Source organism: Convolutriloba macropyga, chromosome 3, assembly GCF_964194025.1.
Source record: "Convolutriloba macropyga chromosome 3, txConMacr16.3, whole genome shotgun sequence".
Classification (NCBI taxonomy): domain Eukaryota; kingdom Metazoa; phylum Xenacoelomorpha; order Acoela; family Convolutidae; genus Convolutriloba; species Convolutriloba macropyga.
In genome coordinates, this window is record NC_134470.1 from 37,220,983 (window position 1) to 37,245,560 (window position 24,578).

A 24,578-nucleotide genomic window follows, 5' to 3' on the forward strand; every position below is an offset into this window, starting at 1 on the left:
TCGTACCGTGTGGTTCAGCATAAACCTCGGTTTATGTCCGGATTTTACTGTGGTTATTTGGTAGATTTTGGGTTTACCATTCTGGTATTGGTAGTTAATGGTATCCGTTGAGGTTCGGTAAGGATTGGTAAGTTTCGGTAAAGCTTGGTAAGGTTCAGTTAGGCTTGGTAAGTTTCGGTAACGCTTGGTAAAGTTCGGTAAGGCTTGGTAATGTTCGGTAAGGCTTGGTAAGGTTCGGCAAGTATTGGTAAGGTTCGGTAAGGCTTGGTAAGGTTCGGTAAGGCTTCATAAGGTTCGGTAAGTATTGATAAGGTTTGGTAAGGCTTGGTAAGTTTCGATCAGTTTGGTGAGTTTTGATAAGATTCAGTATTTGGTAAGGTTCTGTAACGTTTTTGACAGAGTTGGGTAAACTTTGGCACGATTCGGTAGAGTTGGGTAAAATTCGGTTTATTAGGTTTGGTAGGTATTTATTAACCGATAATTACATGAAGAGGTTTTGGCCTTGTAAGATCCATATCCATCAATGATTTTGCAGATCTGTTCGGTGAGTTTTGATAAGATTCAGTTTTTGGTAAGGTTCTTTAACGTTTTTGACAGAGTTTGGTAAACTTTGGCAAGATTCGGTAGAGTTGGGTAAAACTCGGTTTATTACGTTTGGTAGGTATTTCTTAACCGATAATTACATAAACAGGCTTTGGCCTTGTAAGATCCATATCCAGCGCCCGCTGGCTCAGTTCAATCCAATTCCGTTTCGCCACCGGCTAATATGGAATCCAATATTGGTTTCTCAACGACTACTTCATCTGGAAATCCTGTTCACACTGCCTTGTCTTCGGAACCCTTTCTTGTTAATTCATACATTAGTTCAGTCAACCAGGACACATCATTTCATGTTTCGAACAGCAATCCATCATGGAGATTCCTTCCAAATCAACAATTCTCAGATCCGTCGGCCTCGGCTACACTTGGCTCTGCTTCATATCAGAACCCCATCTCCATTACCATTTGATTCCAAAAATCTGTGCCCAATTTGCAGGCAACAAATTTGATGGCAATCCACTTGACTGGATGAAGTGGTTCAGCATTTTTCAAGCCACAATAGATCGTTCACCTATGTCGGTGAGTTTTGATAAGATTCAGTATTTGGTAAGGTTCTGTAACGTTTTTGACAGAGTTTGGTAAACTTTGGCAAGATTCGGTAGAGTTGGGTAAAATTCGGTTTATTAGGTTTGGTAGGTATTTCTTAACCGATAATTACATAAACAGGTTTTGGCCTTGTAAGATCCATATCCAGCGCCCGCTGGCTCAGTTCAATCCAATTCCGTTTCGCCACCGGCTAATATGGAATCCAATATTGGTTTCTCAACGACTACTTCATCTCGAAATCCTGTTCACACTGCCTTGTCTTCGGAACCCTTTCTTGTTAATTCATACATTAGTTCAGTCAACCAGGACACATCATTTCATGTTTCGAACAGCAATCCATCATGGAGATTCCTTCCAAGTCAACAATTCTCAGATCCGTCGGCCTCGGCTACACTTGGCTCTGCTTCATATCAGAACCCCATCTCCATTACCATTGATTCCAAAAATCTGTGCCCAAGTTGCAGGCAACAAATTTAGATGGCAATCCACTTGACTGGTTGAAGTGGTTCAGCATTTTCAAGCCACAATAGATCGTTCGCCTATGTCATTATCAGAAAAGATGATACATCTTCAATCGCTATTAACTGGAGAGGCAAAGCATTTAATAGATGGATACGGCTGCAACGGTATTCTGTATGTCCCAGCGCTGAATCGTCTTAAGGAACACTTTGGAAATCCAAACCAGATAGTAATTGCTTTTCTCGATAAACTCTCGCAGTTCAAATCACCTAATCTGACTGTGAAAGTTATACCCAATTTTCAGCCTTTCTCGTGACCTTAATGGATGCATTTCAACAACTTGGATTCAATCACGACATCCATTCTACTACAAACCTCAATCAGGCATTAAATAATTTTCCAAAGCCAGTCCGCCTGGACTGGAACAAGTATGCCCTCGAACAGTTTTCCTTCAAGCCGTCTCTTAAAGACCTTTTTGAGTGGTTATCAATCTACGCATAGGCTTGTAGAGATTTGCCAGCGCACATACCTATAACACAAACCAGCCATGGAAGATCAAAATTTGCTCAGAAACTATGGATTCAGAAAACTCAAAGTCTCTTGCCCTCATCTACGAGAACGACAAGCAATGGTAATCAAGGTGACTCCTTTATCAACGGTAACAAACAAGGCCGCTCCAGAACTGTTGTTTGCCTCAGTAATGAGACATGTTAGTATCTCTACAAATGTTCTCATTTCCAGACCTTTTCTCCTTTCGATCGGAGAGAACATGTCAAAAAATTAAAACTTTGCTTCCACTGCTTTGGCAGTCATCATGTTCAACATTGCAATTAAAAAAAGGGTTTGTGAAACTGGCAATTGTGGCCGAAAGCATCATACTCTGCTCCATGAGAACTTTGGAGACAATAATCAGAGAGTGAGGCCTCCATCGGCCGCTAAATCCTTTCAATTACATGGATCAGGACAAGAAGCCCTTTTTCTGGTTGAACTTTCCAATGGTGTAAAAACTCTTGATACTTACGCGTATCTAGACATCGGAAGTTGTCAAATCTTGCTACTTACATCTGTAGCATCAGAGTTGGAGATTGACATGAACACAGTCGCTAAAATGCCGATCAGTGGCTACCATACAACTAGAGAAATAGACTGTTCTCAAGTTTCTGTCCAAATCAAGCCACACAGATCCCAGAGTACCTCAGTAGTTTCAATTGATGTGCTAGCTGTACCCGATCTCAATATGACAACAGTTAAAACCATTGAGCTGAACAAACTTTGTAGTAAGTTTGATCACCTCAAACACATCAGGTTTCCAAATGTCACACCAAATCAAGTTTGTATAATCATTGGAATTGATAACCTTGAACTAATCCACTACAGCGAGATATTTAAGGGCCCGAAAAACACACCATGGGCTGTCAAGACACCAGTAGGCTGGACTTGTGCCGCAAAGACCAACATAATTGCAGATGAGCAAAATCCAGTTCTCAAAACCCAAATTTGTTGCCATGGCCAATTGGACAACAAACTTTTCACCAAAGTTTAGGATTGGATGAAGATAGAAAATTATGGCATTGCATCAAAGAAAAAAGCACTGTCCAAGAACGATGAAAAGGCTTTTGAAATTTTACAATCCACAACCAGATTCAAAGATAGTCATTACGAAGTTGATCTCTTATGGAAAGAGAACGCAAAATTGCCAAATAACAGATGACTCGCTGAGAAACAGCAGGAGCAGCTAAAAGCAAAGCTTTCCACGAAGCCAGTATTAAAAGAAAAATATGAGGAGACCTTGCAAAAGGACTTGCAAAACGGATATATTGTAAAAATTGATCCTTGTACCGACAACACAAAGTCAGTTTCTTATCTACCTCATCATCCGGTCTCAAACGAAAATAAGCCCGGAAAAATTCGACGGGTAACTAACACATCCAGCATTTTTTAAGGCCAATCTCTCAACTCAAATCTGTTGAAAGGCCCGGATTTGCTCAGCAATCTTGTTGGGATTATTTTGCGTTTCCGAGAAAGTCATATCGCAATATCCGCCAACATTGAGCAAATTTTTATGCGAGTCAAATATTTTTGTTCCTTCAGACCGTTCATATCTTCGTTTTTTGTGGGATCACAACGGCAAAATAGAAGAAAATGAATACACTAGCCACTATTTGGTGCAACGTCACCGCCTTGCATTGCCTCGTACGCTCTACGTCGTTCCGCGAAAGATATCAGAAACATTTTCCTGAGGTCTCCCATATTGTCGAACGCAATATCTACATGGAGAATTTGTATATTTACACCGACGACGTTGAAGAGGCTGTAAACATAATATAATGAGCAGCACTAAAGCTTGCTTGCCTGTCTCTTGGGGTTTTAACCTCACCAAGTGGAGTTCTAATTCGGCTGCATTTTTGCAAAAGTCAATAGGGATCAACTTTTAAACACCAACGAAGCATCACCTCAAACTCAAAAGGTCTTCGGATTACCGTGGAATGCAAAAACAGACACTTATGTAATCGAGAAAAAACTGTTCAAGAAGTTTCCTTTTGATAGCACAATGGTAACGCAAAGAAAACTTCTGCGGTTTGTTGCATCCATTTTTGACCCTCTAGAATTTATAGCACCACTCACCATCTGAGTTCGCAAAAGTCTACAGGCCGCCTGGAACCATGGACCAAAGTGGGACAAAACATTGAACCTCAATGATTTTGCAGATCTAACTCAACTGCAAAATGAACTACGAGACTTCCGCGAAGTTTCAATACCTCGCTGTTTATTCATTAACAAAGCAATAAAGGAAACAGCCCTCCATAACTTCTCAGACGCGTCAGACTATGCACTCTTAGCAGTTTCGTATCTTAGGATTGAATACTTGGATGAAACTGTTCAAGTGAAATTCATCATGGGAGAAGCCCGCGTAGCTCCAATCAAAAGAATGACAAATCCAAATCTCGAGTTGCAAGCCGCCGTCTACGCAGCTCAGCTCGCTCAATTAGTGAGAGAAGAGCACGACATTCACAATAATGAAACAGTTTTCTGGTCCGATAATACATCAGTTCTTTATTGGCTCAGATCCCCAGAGATACGTCATCGCATTTTTGTTGCTAACAGACTGGCGAAGATACTTGATGTATCAACAGCATATGACTGGAATTACATCACCTCAGCTGACAATCCAGCCGATGATGGCTCAAGAGGCTATGAAGTTGAACATATGAACTGCAGTTCTCGATGGCTCAACGGTCCTTCCTTTCTACAGTTACCAAAAAGTGACTGGCCAAGTCGGGACATCTTGAAGGCACGAAATCTGAACGTCCTCATCGTTCATGCGTTGCAAACCAATCTGCACTCAGCAAATAATTTTCCATTTGACATTGCACGCTTCAGCAATTGGAATCCTCTGGTTAGAGGTGCAGCATACTACTTCTTCCTCCTCGATCGTTTGAAAAAACAGAGCTTTTCCTTATTGCGCTCACATCACACAACGGCTTACAAGTACCTCATCGGCGTTGCTCAAAGTCAGCTTTTTGGAGATGAGATTTTGTATTTACAAAAAGGTAATGAGATACTTCCATCAAGCCCTCTAAAGACACTCTGTCCTTTTGTTAACGGAAGGAAAGAACTCCGCGCCAAAGGTCGGCTATCTAAGGCAATTCCTAAGAAACTGTTCGCCATCCCTTAATTTTAGACGGGGTTAACCCAATCGTTTAACTCCTCATCAAAAACACTCATGTAGTGAATATTCACTCTGGTGTTGAAAAAACACGCTCGTTTCTAATGGAATACTATTGGATTCTGAAATGCCGCGCTGTTGTTAGACAAAAAATACGTCAGTGCATTCCCTGCCAAAGAATTGCTCAAGAAATTAATCCACCTGAGATGTCAGATCTGCCCAGTGAACGTTTACCGCTCCAAAATCACTTTGCGTTTGCAACAACAGGTCTGGACTTCATAGGTCCGTTTCCTATAAAAAAAAGTGCGGTAAATTTGCTACCCGTTATATCCTTCTAATTTCGTGCTTAGTTGTAGTAGCCGTTCATTTGGAAATTTCTGAAAGTCTTTCTACAGATTCTACAATGAGTTGCATGTGCAGATTCATTAGCCGCCGCGGAAAACCAGAAATCTTTTGTTCTGAAAACGGAAAATCTTTTGTTGGCTCTTGTTTTTGAATTGAGAAAAAGAATAGAAGCTCTCAGATCCTCGCGAGAATTTGCATATAAGTTCCACATCTTAGACGCAGAAATCAATTGGAAATTTAAACCCCCTCTGGCTCCGCATTTTGGCGGCAGCCGGGAAAGGTTAGTTCAAATTTTCAGACTCTCCGTCTACAAAGTCATTGGCTCAAGAACGCTAACAGACGAAACGCTGTCAACATTCACTTGTGAAATTGAGTCCAACATGAATTCGCAAGCCTTCGCGCTTTCTAGTCCAACATGAATTCGCGAGCCTTCGCGCTTTCTAGCAATTTAAACGATCCACTCCCTTTAACGCCAACTCATTTTGTTTTTGGGTAGACCCTCAATCAATCGTCCTTCAGGAGTCTTTTCTCAAAGCAAAGTAGCCGTTACTAAATCTTGGACAACATCAAAAATTCTAGCCCAACTTTTTTGGAACCGATTGCTCTACCTAACCAGCAGAAACGCTTTAAGTGGCATAAAGTAAATCAGAACTTAAAAGTTCACGACTTAGTCTGGATTTTGGAAGATTTCACACCTCGTGGTCTCTGGCCTCTAGAAAAGGTAATAGAAGTGTATCCAGTCAAAATAAAGACTGCATACGGTGAAAAGATCTGCCCCGTTCTCAAGCTAAGTAAATTTTCTGTAGAATAAACTACATTCATATTCCACGGACAAATTCACATCGTTTTAGCACTCAGCTTCCATGAATTCCTCCTGCAGAAATCTACACTCTCGTTAATGTGAAGTCACACCACTTACTTGTCGATCAACATACGGTTTGAGAAAAATCCAGTACATTGAATAGTTATAGTCAGGTACAGGTAGGTACGGTTAAAAAAACAGGTAGGTACAGGCCGCAACAGGTAGAAATCTCGTTTTTTCGCGCTGCGTAGAGAGTTGCTGCACCGCAGCAGCCTCCGCTTTAGCCTTTTTCGCTTGTGTCGTAATTTTTGGGTATTACAATTTTTTGCCTTTACCCGCTCCGTCAGTTAGAAACGCCGATTTTAAAATGATTTGCTTTGTTATCTCTTAACCATCTTTTTCTCTCCTCAGTTGTTTTCTTTAGAATTATTTTTTGGTTACAAAGTTTCTACCTAACAAAGCATCGTCTTTACGGAAGCCGACTATTCTTTGCAACCCTGCAAATGGGGCCGGCGATGTCATCAACATTGATGCCCAGTGGATTATTTGCCACATGTGCACTATTTACCATCTGTGTCCGATACTGATTCGACATGTTTAAGGAAAGTCAGGCAAGTATTCAGTCAGAGTAACAGCAGAAATCGTGAAGAACAGTCAATTTAACAAAACTCGAAACTGGAAGCAGATTAATTTATATTAAACCATTGTAATCCTTTATTAATTCAATAATAAAATCAATCTCACAAAGTTCCTAAGGCGGCCAATGTAACATCGCTCAAATTAACCGCAACGCCTTCCGTATGCCAATTATTCAAATTTACTGCTGGATATTGCTCCTGTGATACTCAGAAGGTTAGAAATACGTGACGTGTTCAGACTTTTAGATTTGAAGAACATCTTAACAGCTGAATGCTTCCAATAAGGAAAAATTGGATGCTCCATATCGTTATCCAGCTTGCTTATGCCCAAACTAAAGCCTGTTGTTCTTTGAAAACTGTATAGACAGCTTGATTGCTTTGAGTTCATCGATTGCTCTTTCCCAATTTCAAGGCACAGCCTGATTACATTCTCTATCTTCTCAACTTGTAGGCACTTGTAGTTTTTCCTGCAAAAAAAATTATGATTTCACGCAAATGAGATTTCCGAGCGGTTGAGTTGACAGATCCAATCCAACTGAAAACAGTTTGAGGTTGGTTCAATGAGCTCAAGAAAACTGCTTTGGGGACGCTTTCTTCATCTTGCGCAAATGTAGGGTCTACTTGTTAGGCAAATGATCTTCGTGTTTACAAAATCAAAATTACACTAAACCAGTTGCTGTTCCTTGAGCTGCTCCATCGAAATATGATGTTATTGAACATCAGCTGGTTTGTTGCAACTGTGTTACATCATTAGTGTCAAAAATTTTGGCAACTCTGTTTACCTGCTTTTGGGGAGCACTGGGAGGCCAATGAAGTATCGCGCCTGGTTCAATCCAGAACACAATAACCTTTATCTGGAAGTTTTCTTCCCTCGCAATATAAATCATTAGTCAAACTTCAAGAAGAGGGCCTTGTAGCTCTAGTTGTGGAATCTGCACGTCCTTCAATTGAGCAACTCTACACATTCCAAGCACAAATGCTATGTATTCAACTTTCTCTTGACTGCAAACGCACAGGAAGGACACAACACAGATCGTGTCCTTAGAAACGTCTGCAATTATGTGAAGTTCGTAGTGCTTCGATTATCGTCTGAAATGAAAACGTCGAAACTTTACGTTGAAAGAATTGATAAGTCTTTTTTCTTTCGATTGAACAACTGGATTTCACCGGGAATAAATTCGTTATCCCAATTTAAACCGGAATAAACTCTTTGTCCCAATTTGCGACATGTTGACTTCAGCAGTCATCCCATTTCGACTGTGAAATGAGGGAACAAATCAATGGTGTCGGACACTGAGTATACCAGGGTAAGCACTTTTATGTGAGCTATTCAGGAATGCTCCTTCAGGAATGCTTTTTTCCTCAACAGACTTGAGTTTTAACATCAGAGACATTCTACTGGAGCCCAGGGTTGAACTTTTAACTATTGGTTCTTACTTGATGGCTTTCCAATCCACAGACAATTGAGTTTCTACTGGAATAACTTTAAATATTTAGTCACTAACTTGTTCCACTTCTTGCGTATCCGTGCTTTAACTGCAGCAAAAACAGGTCTTGGAACAGTTCCATACATTATCAAAAAAGCCGTTCATGTAAAAACTCTGCGCTACCGCTTCTGATGCAGTTGGGAATAGCTTTTTGGGTTTCTTCGCCAACATTTTTCATTGGGCAAGTCTTAAAAGTTGTTGCATTGCGCACTCCAAAGATGTGTGTTTCGTTTTGATTGACACTGATGGTCTCTCCAGTTGACTTGTGCCACAGAAACCTCAAGCAACTGTGTTTTCTTCTAGAACTTGTACTGGAAAGAACATCAATTACATCAGCGCTGATCGCAATTGGATGTTCTCTGAATCGGAGTTTTTTTGCAAAGAAAACCGTTGAACATATATTATCTTGCTAATAAAACTTTGCTTAAATTGATTCCTTTGCAGTCATTGGCTGCATTACAAATATACCTGACTGTAGCATGCTTTTTGCTGCTGCTTTTTCAACTATTGGAATTTCCCGGGAAACAGTTCATTATCCCAACACAAATGTAAGGTTTTCTTGTTAGGCAATTGATCTAACTCGACTGTGGTCCTTGACTCGGGTGATCCTTGAGCTGCTTTATCGAAGCAGGTTGCGTTAGCAAATCAGCTGATTTGTTGACCTCACGGGCATGCCGCCACTGCGTTACTTCAGCACTTTCAAAAGTTTCGGTATCCCTGTTTAACACAAAGACTTGCAGCAATTGATGAGCACTAGGACGCCAAAAAGGTACTCTGTCTGGTTCAATCCTGAACACAATATTCCTTACTTGGGAAATTTCTTCCCTCGTAATATAAATCATCAGTCGAAATCAGGAAGGTTGGCTTGTAGAAGTGTGGCATCTTCACGTCCGTCACTGCACATTCTAAGCACAATTGCAAAGTCTTCATCTTTCTCTTGAATATGTGAAGTTCGTAGTGCTTTGATTACCGTCCGAAACAAATACATGGAAACTTTAGTTTGAAAGAATTGAAAAATTTTTTACTATCGATTGAACATCTGGATATCCCCGGGAAAAAACTTTTTATCCCAATTTAAACGTTTTTGTGTCTATGTTGACTTCAGCACTATTCTTAATGAAAGGACGGAACAAATCAATTAGATCGGACACTGAGTATACCAGACAAAACAACTTATGATTCAACATATGAGTTACTTGCTCCTTCAAAAATGCTTTGTTCAGCAGCAGAGACCTTCCACTGAACCCAAGATTGAATTTTTAACTGTTGAATCTTGCTTGCTGGTTTGCCAATCCAGAGCCGATCGAGAATCTTCTAGAATAATTTTGAATATTTAGTTACTATTTTCTTCCACCTCTTGAGTTCATGTCTGTACTTTAACTGAAACAAACACAGGTCCTGGAACAGATCCATATATTATCAGAAAAACCGTCCATGTAAAAACTCTACGCTACCGCTTCTGAAGCAGTTGGGAATGGTTTTTTGTTCCTTCAAAAGCACTTTTCAAAAAACAATTCTAAATAATTGTTCCACTGCGCAAGCAAAGATGTGTTTTCCGTTTTGATAGACGATGATAGGCTCTCCAGTGGACTGGTACCACAAAAATTTTAAGCAACTGTGTTTCCTTTTGGAACTTTTACTTGCAAGAACATCGACTGGCTTCAGCGCTGATCGAAATTGGATGGTCTCTGACTCAGAGTTTCTTTGCAAAAAAAACGTTGAATAGTTCTTATCTTGCTTATAAATTTTTGCTTAAATTGATTCCGTTGTCTTCATAGGCTGCATTACGAATCTACCTGACTGTCGCACGGGGAAGCAGTTCATTATCCCCAAGCGAACGTATGATTTTCTTGTTAGGCAAATGATGGAACATGAGTGTGCTCCTTGACTCGTGCGCTCCATGAGCTGCTTCATCACAACATGTTACAAAATCAGCTGGTTTTGTGACCACAATTGGCCTGCGCCACTGCGTTACTTCAACAGTGTCAAGAATTTTGGGATCTCTGCTTACCACAAAAAATTGCCGCTTTTGATGAGCACTAGGACGCCAATAAAGTTTTCTGTCTGGTTCAATCCAGAAGACACGATTCCGCCTTTGGAAGTTTTTTTCGCTCGCAATATAAATCATCAGTCGAATTCAAGAACGGAGCGTTGTAACTTTAGGTGTGGAATCTTTACGTTCCTCAAAGGAGCAACTCTACAACTTATCACCACAATTACAAAGTCTTGAAAATTCTCTTGAGTGCAAGCGCACAGGATGGACACAACACAGATCGTGTCTTTAGAAACGTCTGCAAATATGTGAAGTTCTTAGTGCTTTGATTATCGTCCGAAATAAAAACCTGGAAACTTTGATTCGGAAAGAATTGATAAGTCTTCTTTCTATCGGTTGAACAACTGGATCTCCCCAGCAATAAACTCTTTGTCCCTATTTAAACCAGAATAAACTCTTTGTCCCAATTCGTGACATATTGATTTCAGCAGTCTTCTCATTTCGACTGTTAAGTGAGGGAACAAATCATTTGGGTTGGTCACTAGGGAAAGCACCTTCTCTGAGTTATTTTCCTTCAAGATTGCTTTGTTCTTCAACAGACTTGGGTTTGGTTATCAGTCAAGTTTCACTGGGTTGCTGGACTTTGTTTTCTACTGATGGTTCCAGTTTGATGATTTACGATTTCACAGCCTCTCCTGTTCTTCCAAACTCCTAACAATGTTTTGCATAATTTTGTCAGTACTATTTGTGTTTTACACGTCTTGATTGCATATGCGTGCCTTAGATGCAGCGAAAAGCGAACATTCTTATAAAAGTCGTCTATGTAAAGCTCTGTGCTAAAGCTTTTGATGAAGTTGCGGATGGCATTTTTAGTTTCTTCACCAACATTATTCAAGGCGCAATTCTTAATATTTGGTGCACTGCGCGCTCCAAAGATGTGTTTCTTATTGATAGAGACTGATTGGCTCTCCAGTGGACTTGTGCCACATAAATCCTGAAGCAAGTGCGTTTTTTCTGCATCTTCTTTCAGCGCTGATATGAATTGTACGTCCTCTGAATCGGAGATTTTTTGCCGCAAGACTTTTGAACAGATCTGAGCTTGATAACAAAGTAGTTCTCAAACTGATTCTTTTGCCGTTATAGGCTCAATTACAAATTTAAATGACATTGTCGCACCTGTTATATTTGCAGTTGTTTTTCCAACTACTGGACATCCCACGGAAGCAGTTCAATATCGCCTTTTAGACCTTTTTATGTCTATATTGACTTCAGTGGCTTTTATTTCTGATTATGAAAGAAGGGACCAATCCAGTTGGGACGAACACTGAGGTTACTACGGATAGATTTTTTCTCTGAGTTAATTGTTCCTTCAAAAATGCTTTGTTCCTTAACAATTTTGAATTGTTTCATGAGACATTCCACTGGGGCCTGGGATTGCGTTTTAAACTGTTGGTTCTTGCCTTTTGGTTTTCGAATTCACAGCCGACCGAAGATCTTCTGGAATAATTTTTAAAATTTTGTCACTATTTGTTTTCCACCACTTGAGTGAATATCCGTGCTTTAACTGCAGCGAAAACAAGTCCTGGAACAGTTTGATACATTCATGATGAAATCGTCCATTTTAAAACTCTGTGCTACCACTTCTGATGCATTTGCGAATGGTGTTTTTTCTTCGCCAACAATTTTCAATGCGTAGTTCTTAAGAAATAGTGCATCTTGATGAATCTATTTTGTTCATCCACTTCTATTGTTTTCTGGTATCTCTCGTTCTGTCGTAATTTTCAAAAAAGTTTTCAAGAAAATGAATCTGACCAAGAGCTGTTAAGTAAAGGGGTTTTAATTTTAATTCCCGATTTTTCCTCAGAAGAGCGACTTCCAAATTTTCCCAATTAATATTTGTAGCTGACTTCCAGATAGTGTCTACTTGCTTCTCTTGCTGTGATTTTCATTACTCTGAGCTGCAAAGCTCATGTTCCACTATGCCACAACTTGCAGGCCTGATCACTGAAATGGTCAATACAAACAGCAAGATTGATGAAGTTAGCTACTTCCTTCTTGTTCATTGGACCACTTAAAGTTTTTTCAATTGTTTGAACTGCGTAGGATTCAATTTCCCTGCAATAATCGAGAGGCTGTTAAAGATCATAGTAGTCTTCTCCCAAATTGATCCCGACTTCTCCGCTGCTGAATTTTTCATTTGGCAACTCTGACAAATGACTTAATTGATTTTTCAGCTTATTGTAGTCGTATGTCCTCTCTCCTAGCTCTATTTCAGGACGAGTAAATTAATCGAATCTAAAAACTCACTGCATTTTTTATTTTCAACAATAGAGTGATCTCCTGAATATTGATGTTTTGCGTTCTATGAGTAGCCGCCATTCTAAGGACAGCACTCACTCCAAATTGACCTCTTAGTTTCTTGTTGAGGAACATCACTGTTGAACTTTTGTTCATAAACGCATAGGTTCTCAAACCCTTTCCATTAGTTTAAATTGTTAAAGAACCAATTAGCAGGAATTTGAAACCTGATAGTCGGGTTTGACATGAGAGGCAGAATTTATGTTTGAGACCTCCGACTTTCCACCTGGTACTTTTTCTGAAATAGTTTAGAGGGTTGGAGTTCATTATTGCTATAGTGTTGTTGGGTCATCATTGATAAATATAACTGAGAACAGTGTCAGAAAAATTATTATCATTTCGACAGCCCCCAAAAATAGTGGTTGGTTGCTTCATCAAAGGATTTAATCAGAAATCCAATCAAACCGGTAACTTGCAAATAATCATTAAAAAGATCAAAGATTATTGGGCCTAATCCATTGTCTTGAGGTATCCCTATATTCGTTGTTCTGAACTCCGAGTTTCTGCCAAAAGAGAGTCTTAGTCGTAACAAATTGTTTTGTTCCATCCAGGAAAATGGCAAATTTTTCAGTATATTAAAAGGTACTTCTCGAACTGAAAAAGTTCTGCCGAAAATCAAATTATGAAAATTCTTATCAAAAAATTTTACAGGATCCAGTGAGAAAGTGTACACGTAATCAAACTATACAGAGTGCTAAGGTCACGGCAAAAATCGTAGCAATTTCAACAAAGCCATGTCAACTCACGGGGTCCAGCGAAAATAGCCTTCCAAAATTTTTGGAGATACAGCACGCACAGCAAACTGATTGGACGATAACAGCAAACATCAGATTTGCTTGCATCTTAAAAATCGGTGAAACTTCACTAATCTTCCAGCGCTGTAGAAACTAATAATTCTATACTATGGTTTGAAAATTTAGGGGCTTGGTAATCGATTTCGGGCAATATTTCAGAATAATTTTACTGATATTGTCTGGCCCAGTTGACTTATTTAGTCGTAGACTTTTGAGAACAGCTGAGATGGCGCGTCATTATTTTCTTGTATTATATTTAGTTTACTGCTGAAAAGATTGATTTTATACGTTTGATGTTCGGTGTGAATACGCTCCTAAAAAACAACTAAATAGGTTTGCATTTTACTTGTCATTTTCCGCTTTTGAAGAGCTGTCTTTCAATTTCGCCGGAATTTTGGGGATACTTTTCTATAGATTTTTTGTGTGAAGTATATTTGAGCGCTATCCAATATTCTGGCTCTGAAAATACCTTCCTCAAATACAGATTCATCAGGAGCAATTGAATCTTTGTTTGGGCGGAAAGAGAGAGAGAGAGAGAGAGAGAGAATTTAGGATTCTGTTTCGTTCAGCCGGCATTAGCACTCGTCATTGAATTGTAGAATGAATTCGAACGTTGTTGCAGCAGGCACAATTGCAAAACAAGGTCAAGGAACAGGAGCTAACATTGAATAGCAAGTTAGCAGGAGCTAACATTGAAGTAGAAAGTTTTTGAATAAACGCCAGTAAAACTTTTGTTAAGAGCTGTTATCAATGTCCTTTAGTTCAATCTTTGAGCATCTCCTGATGTTATTTAGTAGTTGCTGGATATCACCCAAAAAATCTCAGCGGTTTCTTGTGACTGCTATAAGCACATTTTCCGTGTAATAATTGAAGTTTCATTTAACTTTATAACCAAATTGATGTTATAATTGCACTGAAATATTGTTAAAAGCGTTAGCGAGTCAAGGACTTTGAGGCAATAAGACAACGGCAGACGCTTGAAATCTCATAGTGTTTTAATTAACCTGCAAACCAGTAAAAAGTCACACCATGGCTTCCTTTTGAATACGTTTTTTTTATTGAATTCAGTTTTATTCACAAGCCAAACCATTGAATAACAGCTGATAACTGGTGGCATATATTTCAAATAAGTTTAGGTTTTGTTCTAATGTTCGCTAAAACGGAAACGTTACGTTCAAGCAAATAGAACGCTTTTCAGGAAGTTTTTTTGCTGTTTGCTTTCCGCTACAGTTTGGAAGACATTATCACGCCCTGGTCAATTCGTCCATTTTTGCATTATAAAGTCCATTTTTGGATTTTAAATTGATGTTTGCTTTCCTCTTGTTGTTGTTTTACAGGTAAAATATAGCATTTGGATTTATTCACAATCATTTCAATTTATTCGCCTCAGCGAACTGTGGCATCAAGATCTGATTGGATATCTGCTGGTAGTATTGTTAAAAAATTAAAGTAATCAGCATACCAACAATTTTTGCGCGATTTCACTCGCTTCGGTATATCGTTCACATGAATAATCAAAATTAGAAAACCCAATAGTGACCTCGCGGGGCAACGCCATTAACTGCAACAGTTTCGAATTTATATTCGTTTAGGTTGACGCATTATTGGTTTTCATTAAGTTAGCGAGCTATTATTCTCAGACACTTACCAATAATCTACAGCTTCTCTCTTTTTTTGCAAATGACTAATTGTGTGATACACTGCCAAAAGCTTTGTGAAAAAGAGATATGGCTGAACTATTTCAAAAGTTTCAATTTTATTTCAAAAGTTTATTACTTCACTAAAACCTTGCAAACATAACAGAGTAAAATCATTGTCCTGTAGTTCTCAATCATTGCTGGGTTTTTGCCTTGGAAAATCAAGATTATTTCGCTCGTCTTCCAATATAATGGAAAATTCTCTTTTTTTTAATTAGCTCGTACAACTTTAAGCAGTAGTTTTGAAAGAATTGGCAGGTTTTTCAACACCTTTACAACAATATTATCAAGTGCAGACGCGTTATTGGTCTGAAGTTTGGCCAGTGTTTCTCCGATTTTTTCTGCATTGAGTTCCATTTGAACTTTTTTTCCTGTTACTCGTTTTTATAGTGATTGCGATACTTTTGTGAAAACACAGGAAGAAAAATCAGTGAAATATTTGCATTACAATCTATCTTCATCACTTTTTTAAGTAAGACAGGACATTTTTTTCCAAATATCTATTGAATACAGAAAATTATGAATTATTAATGACCGATACTAAAGATCATGGCTCTGAAAATACCATCCTCGAATACTTATTGATCAAACGCAGTTGAATCTTTGTTTTGAGAAAGAGAGAGAGAGAGACTTTCGGCTTCTGTTTTGTTCACACGGTGGTAGCACCCCTCATTGAAATGTAATACGTACAATTTTCTGAAATGTGTTGCAGCCGCCGCACTTAAAGAACAAAGTCCAGGAACAGGAGCTAACATGCGAGTAGCAGTTGTTGAATCAACTCCAATAATTTTTTGTTATGTTCTATTATCAATGTCCTTTAGTTCAATATTTGAGCATTTCCTGATATTATGTAGTATTTGCTGGATATCATTCGAAATACTACTTCAATTTATTGTGCAATTTTTATCAGTTGTTAAAAGCTCGTTTTGTTGTGTATTCCTTGCAATTTCATTAACTTAATAACCAATTTCATGTTAAAATTGCCCTCCAATAGTGTTATAGTGTCGTGGAGTTTTATGCAGTACGACAACGGCAGAGACTTGAATTCTGATACTTTTTTTGTAATTCATTTCCCAACTACTAAAAATCAACACAGTGGCTTTCTTTTGGATACGTTCTATTTGTGTGAATTCATTTTTAATTACAAACATAACTATTGAATCATAGCTGATACCTGGTGGGATATATCCCACATGAAATTATTTTGTCCCAGATTTTGTTCAATTGTTCGCTAAAAATGTTTGCGCCCGGATTTTATATTGATGATTGCTTTTCTGTTTTTTATTTACTTGTAAAATAAAGCATTTGGATTCATTCAGATTTTTAATTTTTTTTGCACTAGCTTACTGTGCGATTGGATATCTGCTCCAATTGGATATCTGCTGGCTGTGTTGTTAAAAAGTTAAAATCATCAGCATACCCAACTTTCATTCGCTTCGGTATATCGTTCACAATTATAATAAAAAATATAGGACCTAATAGTGACCTTGCGGGACACTGCCATTAACTGCAACAATTTCAAAATTATATTCAATTAGGTTAGCAAGCTATTATTCTCAGAGAATTATCAATGATCTACAGCTCTTCGCTTTTTTGCAAAAATAACTATTTGTGATAAACTGTCGAAGGTTTTCTAAATATCTAAGTAGAGCAGTTTTCTAAATATCTAAGTAGAGTACAGATAACTCATTTTCTTTTTCATCAAGATTTTTGGATATACAGTCGAGGAAAAGCAAAAGCAGCGTCAACACAAACCTATTTCTTCGAAGTTTTTGTTGGAGTTAAGGAGATATGGCTGAACCATTTCGAAAGCTTCTTTAACAGTTAACTTCACTAAAAGTTTATAGTCATAACAGGGTAAACTCATTGTCCTGTTGTTCTCAGTAATTGCTCGGTTTTTGCCTTTGATAATTAGGATTAATTTGTTCGTTTTCCAATAAGATGGGAAATACCCTTTGTCTAATTAGCTCGTAAAATTGTAGGCAGAAATTTTGAAATAATTGGCATTTTTTTCAAGACCTTTACAACAAAATTATTAGCTCCACATGCTTTATTGGTCTGAATTATGGCCAGTGTTTCTCTTATTTTTCTCCATTTAGTTTCATTTTAATTTTTTTTGTTTTACTCGTTTTTATCGTGATTGTGATACTTTTTACAAAAAAAACTGCAAGAAAAATTAGAAAAACATTTGCAAGTCAATCTATCGTCACCGTTTTTTTAGTCTGATATTATTATTTTTTTTCCGGATATGTATTGCATAGAGAGAAGTAACAGTAAGAATTGTATGTGAACGATACTAAACATCCTGGCTCAGGAAATACCTTCCACAAAAACACATTGATCAAACGCAAATGAATCTTTGTTTTGGGAAAAAGAGAGTGAGAGAGAGTGAATTTAGGCTCTTTTTTTGTTCACTAGGCTGGAGATCACCCGTCATTGAATTGTAGAGTGGACAATTTTCTGGACTGTGCTGCAGACATCACATTTACAGAACAAGGTCCAGGAACAAGAGCTAAAATTTGAGTAGCAATTATTGATTGAACGCCAATACATTTTTGTTAAGAGCATTTATCAATGTCTTTTAGTTCAATTTTTGAGCATCTGCTGATAATATTCAGTAGTTGCTGGATATCACCAAAAAATTTCATAGGTTTCTTGTGCGATATTTATTAATTGCTCTAAGCACATTTTTCGTGTATTCATTGCAATTTCATTTATTTTTTAACGGATTTGATGTTATAATTGCCCTTCAGTAGTGACATAATGTCGTTGAGTTTGAAGCAGCATGACAATGGCAGAGACTTGAATTCTGATAACCTCTTGTGTAATTCACTTCCCAACTACTAAAAATCCACTCACTGGCTTTGTTTTGGACACGTTCTACTAGTTTGCATTCACTTTCATTTAACGAGACCATTGAAGCATAGCTAATAATTGGTAAGATATATCCCAAATGGGATTAGGTTTTGTTCTAATGTTCGCAAAAACAGAAATGGCAAGCTAAAGAGAATAGAACACTGTTCAATATCTTTGGCAAGGTTTTTTTGCTTTTTGCTTTCCAGGACATTTTTTTACACATTATTACGCCAAGATCAGTTTGTTTGTCCATTCTTGTGCGGCCGGTATTCAAGATGATTTTGCTTTTCTGTTATTGTTCGGCTGGTAAAATATAGGATTTGTGTCTTTTAGACTGATTTCATTCTTTTTGCACTAGCTTCCTGTGGCTTCAAAATCTGATTGCATATCTGCTGATTGCTTTATTGATAACCTAAAGGCATCATTATATCTAAAATCTTTGCGCACCCTCACTTGTTTTGGTAGATTGCTAACTTCTATAATACAAAATACAAGAGTTATTAGTGACCTTGCTGGCCACTGCCAATAACTGCAACAGTTTCGGATTTACCTTCTTTTAGGTTAATTTATTGTTTGGTTTCAGTGAGTTAGCAAGCTATTATTCTCAGACAGCTGCCAACAATCTGCATCATTTCACTTTTTTGCAAATAATTAATTGTGTGATACACTGATGAAGGCCTTCTAAAAATCTAAGTAGAGCAAGAATAATTCATTTTATTTTTCATCAAGGTCTTTGAAGAGACAACCAAGGAAAAGCAATAGCAGCGTAACCACAGACCTATTTCTTTTTTATCACTGTTGGGAGTTAAGGATATATGGATGAAATTTATTCGAATTTTCACTAATAATTAATTTTGCTAGAATGTTTGAGACAATAAAAAGTAAACTGATTGGCCTGTAGTTCTCATTCATTGCTCGGTTTTAGTTTTATAAAAATAGGATTATTGCGCTTGTTTTCCATATTAAAGAAAAATATTCTTTTTCCAAGTAGCTTGGAAAATTGTAAGCAGTATTTTTAAACGAATGGAAAATTTTTGAGACGTTATTAACAAAATTATCAGGTCCACTTGCTTTATTGTTCTGAAGTTCTGCCTGCGTTTTTATTTTATTTTTGAGTTTCCTTTTGTTACCTTTTGTTTTGTGTAACTCTTTTTTATCGTGATTGTATTAATTTTAAGGAAAAACAGGAAGAAGAATCAGTAGAGCATTTGCTTTTCATCCATCTTCATTGTTTTTTTTAGTCTGATGGGACATATTTTCCGGATATCTTTTGCTTACAAAGACATATTTCAGGTATTTTGTAGGTCAGAGAATCCCCTATCTTGAAATAATTTATTTTTCAATGTCCACTTGATCTTGTTTCAGCTGATCTCTTTAATTCATTTCTGTTTCTATTTTAATCAGTTTGCTTCGTTATATATGACTTTCATGAACTGGGAGGTTTCTTTTTTGACGCGTTACATCTATGCAATGTGATACTTGAACCAACTTTGATATTGATTTAAAAAGGATTGTCAATTTAAAACTTTCTTACGAACGTTTTCGAACTCTGAGTTCATCGTCAGGTTAAAAACAATACAAAATGCGAAAATGAAAAGCCAGAAAATTTATTTAAAAAGACAGAAAATTGATTTAGCCTCAACAAAATTGATTTAAAGGAGTTACATAACTAAATGCAGAAGCTCTTGTATGTCATATTGCTATATTGCTACTGCGAAAACGATGGATTGATAAAAAGGGGAATAATAAGCAATATCAAAATTGCTTAATATACCCCATTTTACTAATCCATCGTTGTTGCAGTAGCAATATAGCAATATATTTTTTTAACTACTTTAGATCAATTTCGAATATGCAAAATATCTGTGCTGCTTCTGTTTTAAGATTTCTTGGCCATTTTCTTCAATTAATTTCGAAGCAGTTTTGTTCTGGTGTTCATTCTAAAAACTTCCTTAATTGAACTACAACTATTCAATTTTTTGAGCATAGGGCTCTAAACTATCCAGAAGGTTAATCCTTGATCTTTGAGTCCTCCTTTATAAGCTTAGTTTTTGTGAGTAGTAGCAGCAGCAGAATAATCAGATTGTTGAGTTTTTTGGCTGTATTTTGACAACCAAAGGCTTGATTGCCTTCTTAAGTTGTACCATTTTTGAGGAATGTTTAAGATTGCAAAAAAATCTTCGATATATTTTGGTGATTATCAGTTTTAAGATAAAAAAAGAGGTCCTTCACTGTGTTTGTTGACTGTTAACCATGTTTCGGCCCAGAATATCTATGTTTCCGACGGACAATATGTATGACGGACAATTAGCAAATTTTTTTCTGCTTTTGAGGTCTAGATTTCTTAAATTGAAAATTAGAATTTTTTTGTTTGGTTTTGATGGTCAGTCTCCTGTGACTGTAATTTTTTTCGTTTTTGTCTAAGTTTAGGGCGAACCAGGACTTTTGTTTATGTTTTTAGTAGTAGTAGTAGTAGTAGTAGTAGTAGTAGTAGTAGTAGTAGTAGTAGTAGTAGTAGTAGTGGTAGTATTAGTAGTAGTAGTAGTAGTAGTAGTAGTAGTAGTAGTAGTAGTAGTATTAGTACTGTTAGTAGTAGTAGTGGTAGCAGTAGAAGTAGCAGTAAAAGACTTAATTCCTTTTAAGAAAGGGTTTAAGAAAGCACGCATGTATGTCTTATGCACAACAAAGTGTACAATAACGTTTGCCAAAATGTGAACACGAATAGTTCATATCATAGTAATATGTTGCTCTGGGTTTCAAGTAATTGATGAGGGAATTTTTCAATTTTCAATGGGATTTCAAATAAACTGATTTTCAACCGGATGAGCTCGTTTGCAGCCCGAGTTGCTCGGATGAAAAAAGTTGTCTTCTGAAGAGACCTTGCGTGCTGTAGAGACGCGAAACAGTCCAATCCAGGAAATTAGTGTTAGCAAAGATTTGAATTGAAAGTTACACTGTACCTCTACGGCCCCATTGTAAAGCCTCCCAAGGAAAAAAATGTCATCTCTGATTAAACTGAAACACTCAGGAAGTAACTAAAGTGACTCTAAGCCTGAAACAAATGATGAGCAGCATATTATCCAACGAAGGACTTTATACTTAAAATGTTCAAGATGGTGTAGCATAGTTGAGGACGGAGACCAAACAAGACCAACGTATAATAAAATAGGCAGGATAAAGGATCTATATAGCAACAATTTCTTGTTACTCGGCACTAAAAAGGAGATATTGAGCTTCAGTAAATTAAATGATCTGTTGCATTTTATAGTCTTTGAATCTGGGTGAGCCTTCCAGGATAGCGTACTAGACACAATGAAACCCAGATCTTCGATTTGCTTGATGAAAGGTAAGTATTCAGAACCTAGAAAAAACTGAGCAGAGACTCATCATGACCACCAAAATTAACAGCTTTACACATTGATGGATTGAAATGGGAACCATTTAAATTACACCAGTTAAATAAGGAATTGATCCCTTCTTGCACAAGGGAGAACAATGAGGTTCTAACAATTTTCAGGTCATCAGCAAAAAAATAAAAACAATTGTTTGCAACATCATAAGCCATGTCATTAACAAAAATAATGAATAACAAAGGAGTTACGAGCACGCTGCCCAGAGGAAGTCCAGAGGTAACCGGTAAACGAGAAGAAATATATTGGTTAATTTTTACGCATTTAGAACGGTTCGTTAGATAGGTTTTAAAAAGGTTGAGAAAAGCTGAGTCAAAATCAAAATTCACAAGCATAGACAAAAGTATTTGATGAGACATAGAGTCAAAAGCTTTACTTACGTATAAGTAGATAGAAATGGCAGGAGAAATGGTATCACGAGCTGAATAAACAGAATCAAGATACATCATCTGACTGATTGTACTACGTGATATCATAAATCCATGTTCTTCACGTTTGATTTGATGCCCTATCTTTGGGTAAAAAAAATTGAACAATAATCTTTCAAGTAACAAGGAAAGTTTAGGGATGATAATAATGGGACGAGAGTTCGAAATATCAATGTGAAGAACAAATTTATGAAAGGAAGGAACGTGTGCTATTTTCCAAACATCAGGCCAATATTGTGTTTTAACAATCCAGAAGAATAACTGACTTCTTCTCTTCAGAATTTCAGAATTTTTACCTTAGTTTATTAGCCTTCTTCACATTTAATTCATTTTGTTTTCTGTTTCTCTTTCGTTTATAGTAAACTGGTTGCTAATTAATACAAGCTCGCCATAATTTATCAGTTTTCTTAGGGACAGCACAATGTCTGTCCCTAAGAAAGTCTCCTTGCAAGTCTCCTTGTTTATGCAAGTCTCCTGGCATAATCATTACCTTTCATCATCACCACTCACCTACTCCGCTACTTACCTTCAAGGAACAGACTCGTTAGACACCTATACAATTCATTGGAATGTTGTGTGCTTCAATACGGCTTTTACTTCTTTCAATTAGTGCTCGTGTCTGTTTTTTTCATTTCAGTTTTTTTAAATTTTATTGAGGTAAGCGTCGCAATCTAACTTAAAGGTATTGTTTTCACTAAGAGGGTTTTTGAACGATGGTTTTTATATTAGTTTGAGCTCAGCATTGTAAGTTGTGTTATCAGTACCTATAGTTTTAATTTCATGCGGCTCTTTGTTTAACGCTAGGTTGTTTGCATTTATCTCTGCTCTCACTTCCTCATTTTCGGTCTGCAGTTTACTGATCTTTTCACAGTAATTCGGTCTTAAAACTGTAATTCATCAATTAAGACATCTTTGTTTTTCAAAATCCACTTAAATTCGGCAGACTAGGAGTATCTTTTCAATAGTACTGCCTGTTTTCAATAGTACTGCCATAGGATCAGCGACAAGAAAGAAGATTCAAATTCGGACGTGATCACGTACAAAAGGACAAAAGTAAGTTTTGCTCTTTTGCGTAGCTCCATACTCTGCCTCTGTGGCGCTCGCTCCATTCACTGGCGCCCTACAGTAGAAGCATTAATAGGAACCATTGTAGAGGGATGACTGTTGTGCTAAATTCTTTTTATTTTTTCTAATCTTGATTCAAAGTCACTACACAAACTTTAATTGGTATTTACCATATCTGTTTTGTTTATAATTCTGATGCTTTATTTTCTTTATCTTTTTCATCTGATGCTTAAAAGAATAGTACTGCCTATTCCAAAAACTGCCTCTTCTGAAATTCCCACGTACTTTGTAGTTAGGTAAAACAGGCAAAATTTGGATTCAAAGTCTCTCGAGTTCTCTTTGCTTTGTTGACTTTTCATTGAGTGCTAAGGTCACGGCAAAAATCGTAGCAATTTCAAAAAAGACATGTCAACTCACGGGGTCCAGCGAAAATAGCCTTCCAAAATTTTTGGAGATACAGCACGCACAGCAAACTGATTGGACGATAACAGCAAACATCAGATTTGCTTGCATCTTAAAAATCGGTGAAACTTCACTAATCTTCCAGCGCTGTAGAAACTAATAATTCTATACTATGGTTTGAAAATTTAGGGGCTTGGTAATCGATTTCGGGCAATATTTCAGAATAATTTTACTGATATTGTCTGGCCCAGTTGACTTATTTAGTCGTAGACTTTTGAGAACAGCTGAGATGGCGCGTCATTATTTTCTTGTATTATATTTAGTTTACTGCTGAAAAGATTGATTTTATACGTTTGATGTTCGGTGTGAATACGCTCCTAAAAAACAACTAAATAGGTTTGCATTTTACTTGTCATTTTCCGCTTTTGAAGAGCTGTCTTTCAATTTCGCCGGAATTTTGGGGATACTTTTCTATAGATTTTTTGTGTGAAGTATATTTGAGCGCTATCCAATATTCTGGCTCTGAAAATACCTTCCTCAAATACAGATTCATCAGGAGCAATTGAATCTTTGTTTGGGCGGAGAGAGAGAGAGAGAATTTAGGATTCTGTTTCGTTCTGCCGGCATTAGCACTCGTCATTGAATTGTAGAATGAATTTGAAGGTTGTTGCAGCCGGCACAATTGCAAAACAAGGTCAAGGAACAGGAGCTAACATTGAATAGCAAGTTAGCAGGAGCTAACATTGATGTAGAAAATTTTCAATCAACCCCAGTAAAACTTTTTAGTAGTTGCTGGATATCACCCAAAAAATGTCATTGGTTTCTTGTGACTGCTATAAGCACATTTTCCGTGTAATCATTGCAGTCTCATTTAATTTTGAAACCAAATTGATGTTATAATTGCACTGAAATAGTGTTAAAAGCGTTAATGATTCAAAGACTTTGAGGCAAAAAGACAACGGCAGACGCTTGAAATCTCATAGTATTTTAATTAACTTGCAAACCAGTAAAAGTCACACCATGGCTTCCTT

General features: G+C 37.3%; 1 protein-coding gene across 1 annotated transcript in view; it reads right to left on the minus strand.

The window, feature by feature from the left end:
- The window catches only part of LOC142336181 (uncharacterized), a 545,590-nt gene that overhangs the window by 270,325 nt on the left and 250,687 nt on the right, over nt 1-24,578 (minus strand). The gene's annotated exons all lie outside the window — the stretch shown is intronic.